Source organism: Arachis hypogaea, chromosome 15 (assembly GCF_003086295.3).
Source record: "Arachis hypogaea cultivar Tifrunner chromosome 15, arahy.Tifrunner.gnm2.J5K5, whole genome shotgun sequence".
Classification (NCBI taxonomy): Eukaryota; Viridiplantae; Streptophyta; class Magnoliopsida; order Fabales; family Fabaceae; genus Arachis; species Arachis hypogaea.
This window is the reverse complement of record NC_092050.1, coordinates 15,181,336-15,194,079: the sequence shown is the minus strand read 5'-3', so window position 1 is coordinate 15,194,079 and position 12,744 is coordinate 15,181,336. Positions and strand designations below refer to the sequence as shown.

General features: G+C 32.2%; 1 long non-coding RNA gene across 1 annotated transcript; it reads right to left on the bottom strand.

Moving 5' to 3' along the window:
* Positions 1 to 319: 319 nt before the first annotated feature.
* Positions 320 to 896, bottom strand: LOC112746904 (uncharacterized). Its single transcript, XR_003174663.3, has 2 exons — positions 647 to 896; positions 320 to 527 (listed from the first exon to the last, which is right to left on the bottom strand). It is a non-coding gene; the product is annotated as an uncharacterized lncRNA (long non-coding RNA).
* Positions 897 to 12,744: the final 11,848 nt, after the last annotated feature.

Sequence of the window (12,744 nt, the reverse complement as noted above, 5' to 3'; positions counted from 1 at the left end):
GATCCAGACGTAGAAGCAACTTTTTCCTTCGGCGAAAACGCCGACAAAAATACATTTTTTGATACTGAATCGACGTACTGCGAATAGGGTATTCAAATTTAAACCTATAATTTAAATTAAACCATTCATCCAATGTAAAAAAAAAGCTAATTAAATTCCTACTAAACCGATTGAAATCACGTCAGACTTGGAATCGTATGATGGGTCATCATATTATTATCAATTCTTCTTCTTATATGTCATTATTTTTGTTCAAGGAGTTAAGAATAGTAAATAGCGTGCTCCATCAGTCAAGAAATAAATAAATGCGAGCTTTCTCTTTGTCAATTATTACTATAGAAAAATTTCATCATGACAGATAATAATAATATCCACAAGCTTACATCAACATCCACAAGCTTACATTAACTTCATTTTTATTTGGGTGTAACATCGTACATGCTATAACACGAGGCACTGCAAATGCGCATCCTCAAATCATAAAATAACAATGTTGACTTGTACCCATGTTGTTCAATTTGATTTATCTGCATACCCGATTGCGATACGGGAGTAAATACTAAATTGTTATTTATAATATAATATGTTGTCTAAAATTAAATAATTAAATATATTCACGTGACATGATTTTATTGATAATACATACATGATACAAAGACAGTGGCGGTTGCTGGGTAGAGGAAAACGAATTAAACGACACACAACACCCGCATGAATACATGAATGACAAGAAAAACTGAAAAAATAAACTGGAAGAATTGAAGTATGAGAGGTTCAATTCTTCTCCCCTGGAGAAGCTGCAAAGAGTGTATAGTACTTGGTTCGTGTAAACCAGCTGTCCACAGCTCAAACTTATGCCAAGTGGATTACACACAACCCAACACACGGAACTATTAATTCCGCATCCCCCTTTCTCTCTCTAGGAAAATCAGTTGCATTTTGCATATTAGAGAGAGATACATGTATTTATTAATAATTAATTAGAAGACATAGTCGCAACCTTTTTTTTTTATTTTTTTTTTTATTATTATTTTTTTTACCAAAGATATGAGACTCGAACCTGTAACCTCTTAATTGAGTATGGAGAGACTATGCCATTTGAGCTATTACTCATTGGCGAACCCACAACCTCTTAAATGAGTATGAAAAGACTATGTCATTTGAGCTATAACTCATTAGTTTTCATTTCATATATATACACATACATAATTTAATTATTTAATATAATATATATTAATTAGTATATTTATAAAAATATTTTATACGAGTAATTTTTTTTTTGGTGTTTAAACATACAAAAATAGACAAAGCAAAACGCTATCCTAGATCAGAATGAATAATTTGCTGAAGATTAACTCTAGACTCAAACTAAATAACATGATTAGTATTACTCTTAATTCTATATTTAGCCATCCAATTCGTAGTTCTATTAGCTTTTTAGACTACCCATTCAAAATGAACAAACTAAGGACGAGATAGAAGCTCTTAAATCTTGTGCACCAAATCATATCAATAACTTCATAATGAAACCCACTAGTAATTAAAATCATGCATGAGGTGTAAGAGATTAAGGCAATCCGTTTCACACATAATATCGTGTAATCCACACAATCCCAATCTAAAAAAAGACCCCTTCAAACAGCAAAAAGCTCACATCTGACAATAGATCAGGGGGAGAACTTCCAAAACAACCCGAAATTCAATTATCATTAGAATATCTAATAATACACCCAAATCTTGTTAAATTCAAATTAAAAAACAAACTTGCATCACAATTAACTTTAAAACTATTATTTGCTGGTTATTCCCAACATAACCGATTCTTGAGAGTTCTAAAAGACGTGCTTCTACTCATATATAATGGTAAATCATTGGCGGTATTCCTTGCCAACGCAACAACCTTGTAGACTGACAATTTATTTTCAAGATTAAAAATATCGTTACACCTATGTTGCCATACCCACCAAAACTCCAAACTAAAGAGTACCTCATTATCATGTATGATCTTCCGAAACCAATCTTTAAGAGAGGTACCAGTAGCTAAGTCCATGATAAGATGATCTAACATTTGACAAACTGCCTTAGATCTTGTAACACATTACCACACACAATTTTACACTTAAGTTCGTAAATCAGAGGTGGTGAGGTATTACGACCTCTAAAAGAAAAATGCGTACGTAGGCATATATAAAAAGAAGTTTAATTAGGAGCCTTAAAGAAAGTTGAGCAAAATAAAACTCGAAACTCGCATCACACTCGAAACGGTTAAGCATAGAAGAATAGATAACAGCGTATGGAAGGATAATATACATATGATATAGAGTGTCAAAGATATAAATAACAAGCTCCAAACTTGACCTGCGAAGTAAAGGCCGGCCAGAGTATATATATATATATATATATAATGTTTACCAAAATATAAAATATAAATCATGTTTCTCCAAGTCAACCTCTAAAAGAGACAAAATACAAATATATACAAGTGGAGAACCTATATATATATATATGAAATACAAAGCATAAAAATCCCAAAGTAGATCTTCACTTCAACAGAGCCTCCATCACGCTCAACGAGGTGCCTGACGTCCTGCATCTGAAAAACAATAGAATATGTATGGAATGAGAATCAGGGATTCTCAGTATGGTGAAAGTGCCCGTGTAGATAATAAATAATGTTTCGGAAAGCCAGAGGCGTTCCAAAACTGTAACAACCCATTTAAATCCTAGAGTTTCACTAAACCAGAAACATGGTGACTACATCTAAGGATTCTAGTCCAACACTTTATTTCCCATTCTTTGCAAACCTCCAAATCACCAAGTGAAACAACCATCAGCGCCTCCTCCAACCGCTAGCGGGATCTCTCAGAAACAAACACAAACAAGACAGACAAGGAAAACACAAATATAGAACAGATACAACAAATAGAACAAGTAGCAGTTAATTACAGATAAGCAATTAGGCAAGCAAAAAACAAATGCATACTCAAATAAAATATACAAGTGCATATGATGCATGCGTGCCCTATGACCGATGATATCATCTGTCGGTTATACAGCCAAACTCAACATGTCCAGTAGCGAACCCTGGACAGAAACACCACATCGTGAAGCAAGTGGAACTAAACCACCACCCTTGCATACTTCCCGCTTAACCCAGAGCATGTGGAACGAACCATTACTCATATGTACTACCTAGGCGGGTGTTTCCAAACTCAACCCGGAATAATTGGGACGAACCACAACCCTTACTACTGTCCAAGTGTTTCAATTACTAACCTGGAGCAAGTGGGACGAACTACAATCCTTACTTACTGCCCAGATGTCTCAAACATTAACCTTAACTCATTATCACTCAATCAACTTCATTCTTCCTCATTTCTCAACATCATAAATGTTCTTAAATACACACTTGATTGCCATCACCATCATCTCATTCAACAATATCATAATCGTCCTCATCACATAACTCGTTGAGCATTATCAGCTCATCTTTAACTCAATTTTTTACTTCACAATCTCCTTCAATCTCAATTTAACTCCTTCAACATGTTCACACTTACTCCAAAGGCTAAAAACTAGATATCAGACCTTAAGCAAGATTTACATAGGTTTTGAAAGCTAGATGAATAGTTGAAAACTCAAAAATAATAATTTTAAGCAAAACAAGGGTCATGCGTACGCGAGCTTCCTGACGTGTACACGAATATTTTGAGCAGAAGAAAGGTTGCACGTACGCATGCACGTTTTTGCATACGCATGAGTGTAAAATTGAAAATGTCACGTATCCAGCCGTGTTTTGTTACACGAATGTGTGATAGAGCCTAAAACTTACATTGCGTGAAACTATCGCGTGCACAACCATATTAGATTGCCCAAAAAGCTGTGAAGTTCAGAAAAACTAGTTTTTCACACCAAACTTTCGACGCGCATAATTTTTTTATTAAAAATTATTTTCATTCTATTCTTCGAACGTTATAAACTTCTCAAAATTAATTTTTATTCAAAACAAGTTTCACAAGATTTGGGGGTTCGAAAACTAAGTTATAGCTCGCCGAAGTTGGTCAAAAATTCAGTTTTTACCAAAGATTCAAAACCTCTAATTTTTCAAAATTTCCAATCCAAAACCAACCAATCCGACACCGATTATTATTGCACAATATCACATACTCAATATCCAATTCACAATCACTTCAACACCTAAATTCATCAATTCTTTCAAGCAATTTTCATACATATTTCTACCAAATTCACCAATCACCATCAGCATCACATTTATACAATTTTAATTTGCCAAATCCAACAATTCCGAACATTCAAGCCTATCCTATGACAACTAGCCTAAGTTTTCACGTAACATTATAGATTAACTACAGGAAACCAAAATCATACCTTGACCGTTTTTCTCCCAAACAACAAAACACCTCAAGACCATGTTTCCACAAGTTTTCAAGCCTCCAAAGTCCACTTGGCAAGCTTCCAACCACCAAAGTTCCAATTCAAGCACTTTATTTCACCAATTTGACATCAACTTCATATATATTTAACCTTTATCCACAGAGAAATTGGATAGAACTCAGCTATATCTCGCACCAGAGTACCCCACTTTGTTTAGATGGATTTGAAGAGTTCAACGAGACAGTCGTGTGGCCGCAAACGGTATGACGATCGGAGCTCCGAATTGAAAATTATGGAAAAAAAAAGATTGAGTTGGGATGGAGGTTAGGGCTTTGCATTTTTCTTCTCTTCCTCAGCGTGAGTTTCATGAATGAAGGCAAGGAGTGGCTGTTATGAGGTTATATATATTGGGCCTAACTGGTTCAACCCGATTTTGGATCAATATCTTTAAAATTAGTGTTTTAATACGCATTCTAAATTTTTTTACTTCTCTGAAATATAAAATTTAATCTCCTGATTTCTTGGCCTCATAATTAACTTATTAGTTAAATATTTATTAATTTTTAGAATTTTACAGATCTCACAGAGTCTCTCAGACAATGCTCTATAGTTTCTTGCACCTCATTGCATCTCGGGCACATATCTGAAGTAGCTAAGTGACGCCTAAACCGAAAAACCTTAGTTGGAAAAGCATTATGAAGACCAAGTCACATGGTTAATTTGATCTTTTCAGGAATATTCGAATTTCACAGCCAGTTCCAGTTGCTATTGACATTCTAATTCAATTTGTTCTTTAATAATCTATAGTCCTCTTTTGCATTATAATTTTTTGTTGCTGCAGGCCACCAGTTTCACTTTGGCTCCATCTTCGCCATCTTAGGATGGCTCATACAACGAATAAACTACTTGATCTCATGAGAAAGTGGCGTAGTAAATCTATCAACCTTTCAAGATCCATCCCTCCATAAACCAGCTATTACAATACTTGACTTAGAAATGTGCACATAAAAAACAAGATTGCAGAACTCTTCAAAAGGAGTCCACTCATCATATCAAACTGATTGATGCAAATTCCCAACATTTCATCGAAGTCTTTTCTTAAGAGAATCATAAGCTCTAACAATGTTCTTTCAAGTAGCCAAAGAATTATATCTACAGTTGTTGTCTAGATTGGTAGGATTTCAAAGATATTTATGCTTCATAATCTACACCCATAATTTCTCATCATTATTATTGAGACAATCCCAAATCAGTTTGCTAAGAAGCGTCGTGCTTGCACAGTAAGTATTCCGAACAACCAATCCTCCTGTCCTTTTAAGAGTTATAGCCACCTCCCACTTAACTAGAGGCAACTCTTTTTCATTCTCTTTGCCTTTCCACAAAAACTGTCTTATATCAAGGAATCTATCTTATCGCAAGCATATTTCAGAAGAAGAGAAATCTGCATGTTATAAATTGAAATAGAAGTCATAAGTGATTTAACTAGGCAAAGCCTTCTCGCCTTATTTAGCAGGGACTCCTTCCAACCGACAAACTTCTTTTGAATTATTTTAATAATATCTTGAGTCGTCTTTCTGGATGTCTTGATGTATCCGATATTAACTCTGAGGTGTTTACCCAAATCTTGGGAGAATTAGGTACTAAAAATTTTTAAGAGAACCTCTTTTTTATACTGTGATTCGTGTTCGTTTAATTTTATTACTCCTAAATATAAAAATAAAAAATATTATATATATATATATATATATATATTAATTATATTTGAGTATTTTTTTTATAAAGTTTTTGTTTTCTATGTTAAAAATAATCGATAAAAAATGAAAAAGATAAAAAATTGTAACTTATATGATAAAATACAAAAAATAAATATACAAATAAATATCATTTTTAATAAACATAAAATGATTTTGATTATTAGTAGGGAATGATTTTAGTATTTTATTATTACAAAATTTAATATTTTTTTTACTTTTCAAATAATTTTTATATCAATTTTGTTAAATAATCAACTAAAAAAATTGTCAACTACCGTCAATTAGTAAAAAAAGTCCATTAAAAAAAATGATTTGGGATATTTTTTGTATTTTTTTTTTGGAGAGAACGTGAATTCAAATTGTCATGATAAACATCCAAAACTAAATTAAAAAAATATCTAAAATCATTGTAAAACGAATATTCAAAACCTAATAAAAAAAATATCTGAAACGTAACAAAATGAACATCTAAAACCTAACAAAAAATATACAAAATCATTGAAAAAATCCAAAACTTAACAAAAGCGACACACCCAAAAATATTAAAAAAAGAACATCCAAAATTATTAAAAAAGTAATCCAAAACCTAAAAAGAAAAACCATCTAAAACATAAGAAAAAACATCTAAAATGTTTAAAAAGATATTTTCAAAACTTAGGAAAAAGAATCATCCAAAATCTAAGCAGCTGCCGACGGACGACTAGTGCACAAGTGATAAGCGGGACTGTGCGGTGTGCGATGGACAAGAAGGTGATAGATAGCGCGGGTGCGAATTTGGTGAAGAAAGAGAGAAAGAAAAAGAGAAAAAAAGAAGAAGACAAATGACGTGCGTGATGCAAATACTAAAAAAATATTTTTTAAAATCTAAAAAATTAGTTTAAATTTATTGCATATACATTTATTTATTTATATTTTTTTATATTATTAATATTATTGTTTAGAATGATAAAAGAAACTTTATATTAAAGATTTATTAAGAATAAAATATATAATACTTTTAAGATATTTGTTAAAAAAATTATCACAAAAATAGGCTATTTTTTTAGTTATGAATTTGGAGGACGTATTATACTTGGATATGAAAAGTTACTGTGTTTTTGAAGAATATGGAGTTGATCTTTTTTGTAAATTGAAAAATACAAATTAGAACCTCAATTTTACAGGGATAAAAAAACTGAGGGTCAAATTTGAGAAATGTAAGAGTTAAATTAGGGAGTATATATATCGGTGTCTTTGATTTGTGTAGATTCAGACTTTTTTTTTAAATAGAGCAAATCGGAGGGTAAGTTTTGAAAAAAAAATCATAAAATGCAAAATTGAAATCTGTGGGTCAATTTTTTGAATTAAGAAAAATTTTAATTCATTGAAATTAAAAACTGAGGGTTAGATTTGTAATATATATAACTCCACTTCTTGTTTGCACAAACTTGATCTTCTTCAATTTATTTTCTTTTGTTTTTGTTCTCTCACTGCGTTCACTTTGTTTCCTTTTAACTTTTGCAACTTTGAACTAATGATGAGATAAGAGACACCGTTTTAAAAAAATAACGGAAGATAGAATTATGTTAAAATTATATTATCATTGTTAGATATTATTACAAACACCTGAGGAAGTAAATTTTGTATGCAAGAATCCATGTGATGTTATTGTTCCTTTTACAATACCATTTGAAGAATTAAAATGTGTTATTTATGAAAGAATAGATCCGCATATACCGAAGATGGTATCGAAGATTTTGTACCGGTATCCTGTATCAGTGTTTGGTGGATTCGTTCATTTCCAAACAGAATATGTCACAGATGAAAGGAGCATGCAAAAAATGTGGATAGAAAAAAGAGACAGCCTCGTGTAATTACTTATCAACTCCACCCTTTCCATGTGCATGTGGTACACGTGGTTATTGACCGCAAAACTGAGGGTCAGAATTGTGGAGTCTTCCCTCACCGTCGATCATCGTTGATATGCTCCTATCCATTAGATTGATAAGTGGTGAAATCTAAGACTCAGATTTCGGGCATCAAGCATTCACCATTCGATCTCCACTCATTCGTCTTTGGCCGTCCGATTGCTACAAAAACGTGTTCCAGTTACAATTAAATCTAAAAATCCGATTTGAAAAATATTGACCCTCCGATTTGTAGAACTGTAAATCTGAACCTTAGATTTGTCTTTCGCTATCATTTACACTCAAAGATTACACACACAATATCAATAATGGTGAAAAATACTAGTTCAGTCTCAATACACAAATTAAAAAGTGCACAAAAATATTATTAATTTTTTTATATGAAAAAAATGTTGGTATTTTTGTTAAAAATTGGATTATTGAATGTAATTACAGATGAGTGAATTTTGTAAGTGAGAAGTCAACACGTTGGGGGCGTGTTGCAACACGAAGGGCGTGTTGGATACGTGGCAACATTCCAGCCAACACACAGGACATGTTAAAACACATAGGGAAGCATGTTGAATATTTTCACAATAATATAATATATTTCAAATATCAACATTCAAACAAAACACCATCTTTACTAGGGGTGTTATCGGTTCGGTTTTGGACCAAAAACCAACCGAACCGATATGTTCGGTTCCTACAGACACACAACCGTTCGGTTTGTTGCTTTTACAACAACCGAACCGAATCGAACCGAACCAACAGCGGTTTGGTTCGGTCGATTTTTTCGGTTTTTAATTTCTAATGAGCAAAATATGAATCACAATAATTAGAGGTTTAAAATAGTCAATAAACTAAAATAATAAGAGTAAAACATTGAAATGGTTAGGGGTTGAAAATTTTTGTTGTTAGGTTAAAGGTTAAAATGGTTAAAACATTGAAATAGATGCATATCTTCGGTTCGGTTTGGTTTCTATCGAGCAAACCGAAAACCGAACCGAACCGATCGGTTTTGTCAGAAAAAACAAAAAAACTGATTTTTTCGATTTTTAAATCGGTTGTTATAATTTTTGGTTCGGTTTGCAATAATTTTTGGTCCAATTCGGTAACTTACACCCTTAATCTTTACTTCTATATTAAAAATAATTTATGTAAAAATACAAAGGAAAATGTGAAATAGCGAGTAAAGTAAAATACTTGGGAAAAAAAAAGAAAAAATGGTCCACGGTGGTGATGACGTGGAACAAGAAGTGTAGTAGTGGACAGAAATAAACGATTTGGTTTTTCATAAATGACGTCAAATGAATTAAGAGGGTTCAAGTACAAGCTTGCATCACAATTAACTTTAAAACTATTGCCTACCGGTGGTTCCCAACACAGGCAATTTCGGAGAGACCTAAAGGCATTGCTTCGATTCCTGTAAACCTGTAAGTCCTTGGCGGTAATTCTGGCCAAGGCAACAACCTTATGGTCTGTCCAAGGGTTGTCAGTGTTGAATATGTCATTGCACCTATGTCTCCATACCCACCAAAGCCCTGCACCAAAGGACGCCTCATTGTTAGCCAAGGCCTTCCGAAACCACTCTTCAAGAGCAGTACCAGCCGTCGAGTCCAGGATACTAGGATCCAACATATACCAGATTGCCTTTGATCGTTCACAGTCTCTAAGGCAATGCTCCATAGTCTCCTGCGCCTTGTTACATCTCTTACACATATCTGAAGAAGCTAAATGCCGCTTGAATCGAAAGGTCTCAGTTGGTAGAGCATCATGTAAGCTAAGCCACATAGTAAATTTGAACTTCTCTGGAATGTTTGTGTTCCACAACCAGTTCCAATTACTGTTGGCATTCCAATTTGTATATGGATTCAAATTTAGCGGGATTTGGGTGTATTATTAGAGATTCTAAGGGAGATTGGATCTCGGGCTGCTCTGGAAGCATTCCCCCTTGGTCTATAATCAGATGTGAATTATTTGCTGCTTGGAGGGGGCTGGTTTTAGCTTGGGATTGCGGTTTGAGGGATATTATATGTGAAACAGATTGCCTTGACATTCTGCCCATCATGCATGAGCTTACAAGTGGGTATCCATCTGAAGTAACAGATTTGGTTCACAAGATTCAGGAGCTTTTATCTCGTCCTTGGCTTGTTCACGTTGAATGGGTGTCCCGAGAAGCAAATAGAGCTGCGGATTGGATGGCTAAATATGGTGCCAAGAGTAACTCTAATCATGTTATTTGGTCTGAGCCTAGTGTTGATCTCCAACGAATCATCCGCTCGGATTTAGAATAGTTTTTGCTTTGTTTCTTTCCTTGTTTAGTCACCAAAAAAAGAGGGTTCAAGTCCCAACAAGGTGCCTCAAACTCTGGATACAGCTAGCTTATTTGTCCTCTCCTCATTCTCCAATCCACACGTGTGTTTCTAGATTTTTTAACTCCGCCCCCACACGACTGTACTAACACCCATCACCATGAGATCAACCATATAAAAATGAAAAAGCTTCATGGATCCTGGAGCAATTCGAATTCTCAACACACATGCCTTTTGTTTTTGTTCACAATAAATCAATAATACACATTTTAAAGAGATTCATCAGGGACTTGCCCGAAAAGTAGTAATTAAAGCGAAGAAGCATTATATTATTAATATAAAAAAATTTAAAAATTAACAGATTTTATTATTTTTTGTTAATATTTTAAATTATTAATTCAATTTTTTTAATTTAATAATTTAATAATATATTTTTAATTTATATTTTTAAATATTATTGATTAATTATGAATTAAAAATCAATAAATTCTATTAACCTATTAATATTCTTCTTGATATAAATCCAAAAGACCAAAACCCTAGTAATGGACTATATTTGGAGAAAGGGCTTAGATAGGAATAACAAATTGAAGAATCAAACTTTATATATTTTTATAAAATTTTAATTAATATTTTTAATATGTGTTTTTATAACAATGCTCATTGTTCACAACAAAAGATTCCGATACATTAACTAAATAAGACACAACTTAGTCCATGCCACGCGTCAATACCATAATCATACGTGGTTATTAAGGTACGTTTGTTTTGAGGTATTGAGATAGAGATGGAGAAACTTAGATTCAGTATTATATTTGTTAGTTTAGAGACTGATACTAAAATTTTTGTCTCTATCTTTAAAATTTTAATATTTCACTACTTCCAAAAAGTAAGACACAAAGAACTAAAATTTTTAGAGATAAAAACTGAAACTTTAATAATATTTTATACCTAAAATATCCTTATTTCAATTAATTAATTTTATTTTTATTTTTTATACAAATTAAATTAGAATTTCATTCTTGTCTCTTATTTTATACCAAACAAAATACTAAAATTTATTTCGATCTCTATTTCTTAGTCTCTTTTTCAGTCTCACCGTTTTTGTTTCTCCACCAAAAATTACTTAAGTACTGTCATATTCATATACGAAGAAAATTTTTTTTCGGAGATAAAAATCTGATCGCGTGAATAAACGAAGACAGAAACAAAGATTGAGTTATCTACTCTATAGGATTTATAAAGTTTTTGAAAAAAAAAATTATTTAAATGCTCTTACATACATATATATAATTATGTAATTTTAATTAATTTTTGATATTTTTAAAAAATTAGTTTATCTTTTAACTTATATGTTAAAGATATCACGTGTGTTGATTATGTTAAATTTATACCGAAAGAAAACATTGAGATTGATTTATATATTAATTTTTTTAGGGACTAAAATGTCTATTTTTTAAATTTTTGGGGATTGATTTAGATAATTACTCTGTCGAAAAATAAACTGGGAACTGATTTGTCAATCGGAATAAAACCTTGAAAATTGATCTGTATATTAATTTTTCTTGAAAATTAAAATGTCCGCTTTTAAAATCCTTAAGAATTGATTTGGATAATTACTCTTAATTTAATATATTTAATTAAATTATATTAAATTTTATTATAATTGTATTATATTTTTTTAAAAATTTAATATCCGTCAAAATTTGTAGATATCTGCCTCTCTACTCATGGAAGAAAATAAACTGAAATCCGGGATGAAAATAGAATAAAAACAGAAAACATTTTACTAAACAAAAATAAGAAACGAAAAAGGAGTCTCCGCCCCATAAAAACACATTGCCATCCTTACTCACTTTCAAATACACCCCACCAAAATTAATCTATGTACATTGTACTCTATGGTGCATGTACGTATACAATAGATTTGGTCTGAGTACTGGTCCCCCAATGTGACTGGAAAATGAACCACTATATATTGCCTCCAATAATACTCCCAATAAAAAACCTAGGACCACAATTTATTGTCCCCACGAGGGAATAAAAGTTAGTTGTCATTTTGAATTTCAAACCTCAAACCTATTTTACCAATAATTCATCACTTCAATCCGCTTCACAGTCTATCTTGTTGCTGGATCATCATATAGTGGTCAATCCCACTATTAAAACGACGACTATGATTTAGTACGAGGCAAAAACTTATATGGCACACTAATTATTGAAATTGTGTAAAGACACTACATATCTACAATGTATGGCTAAATTGCTTTTAACATAAAGTTAAACCTATAGCCGTAACTTGTATTATATATATAGCAGTCTCACATCTTACGCTTTTAAGAACGTTTATCATTAGGTAATCTAATTTAAAACATCAAGCATGTGTCTCACTAT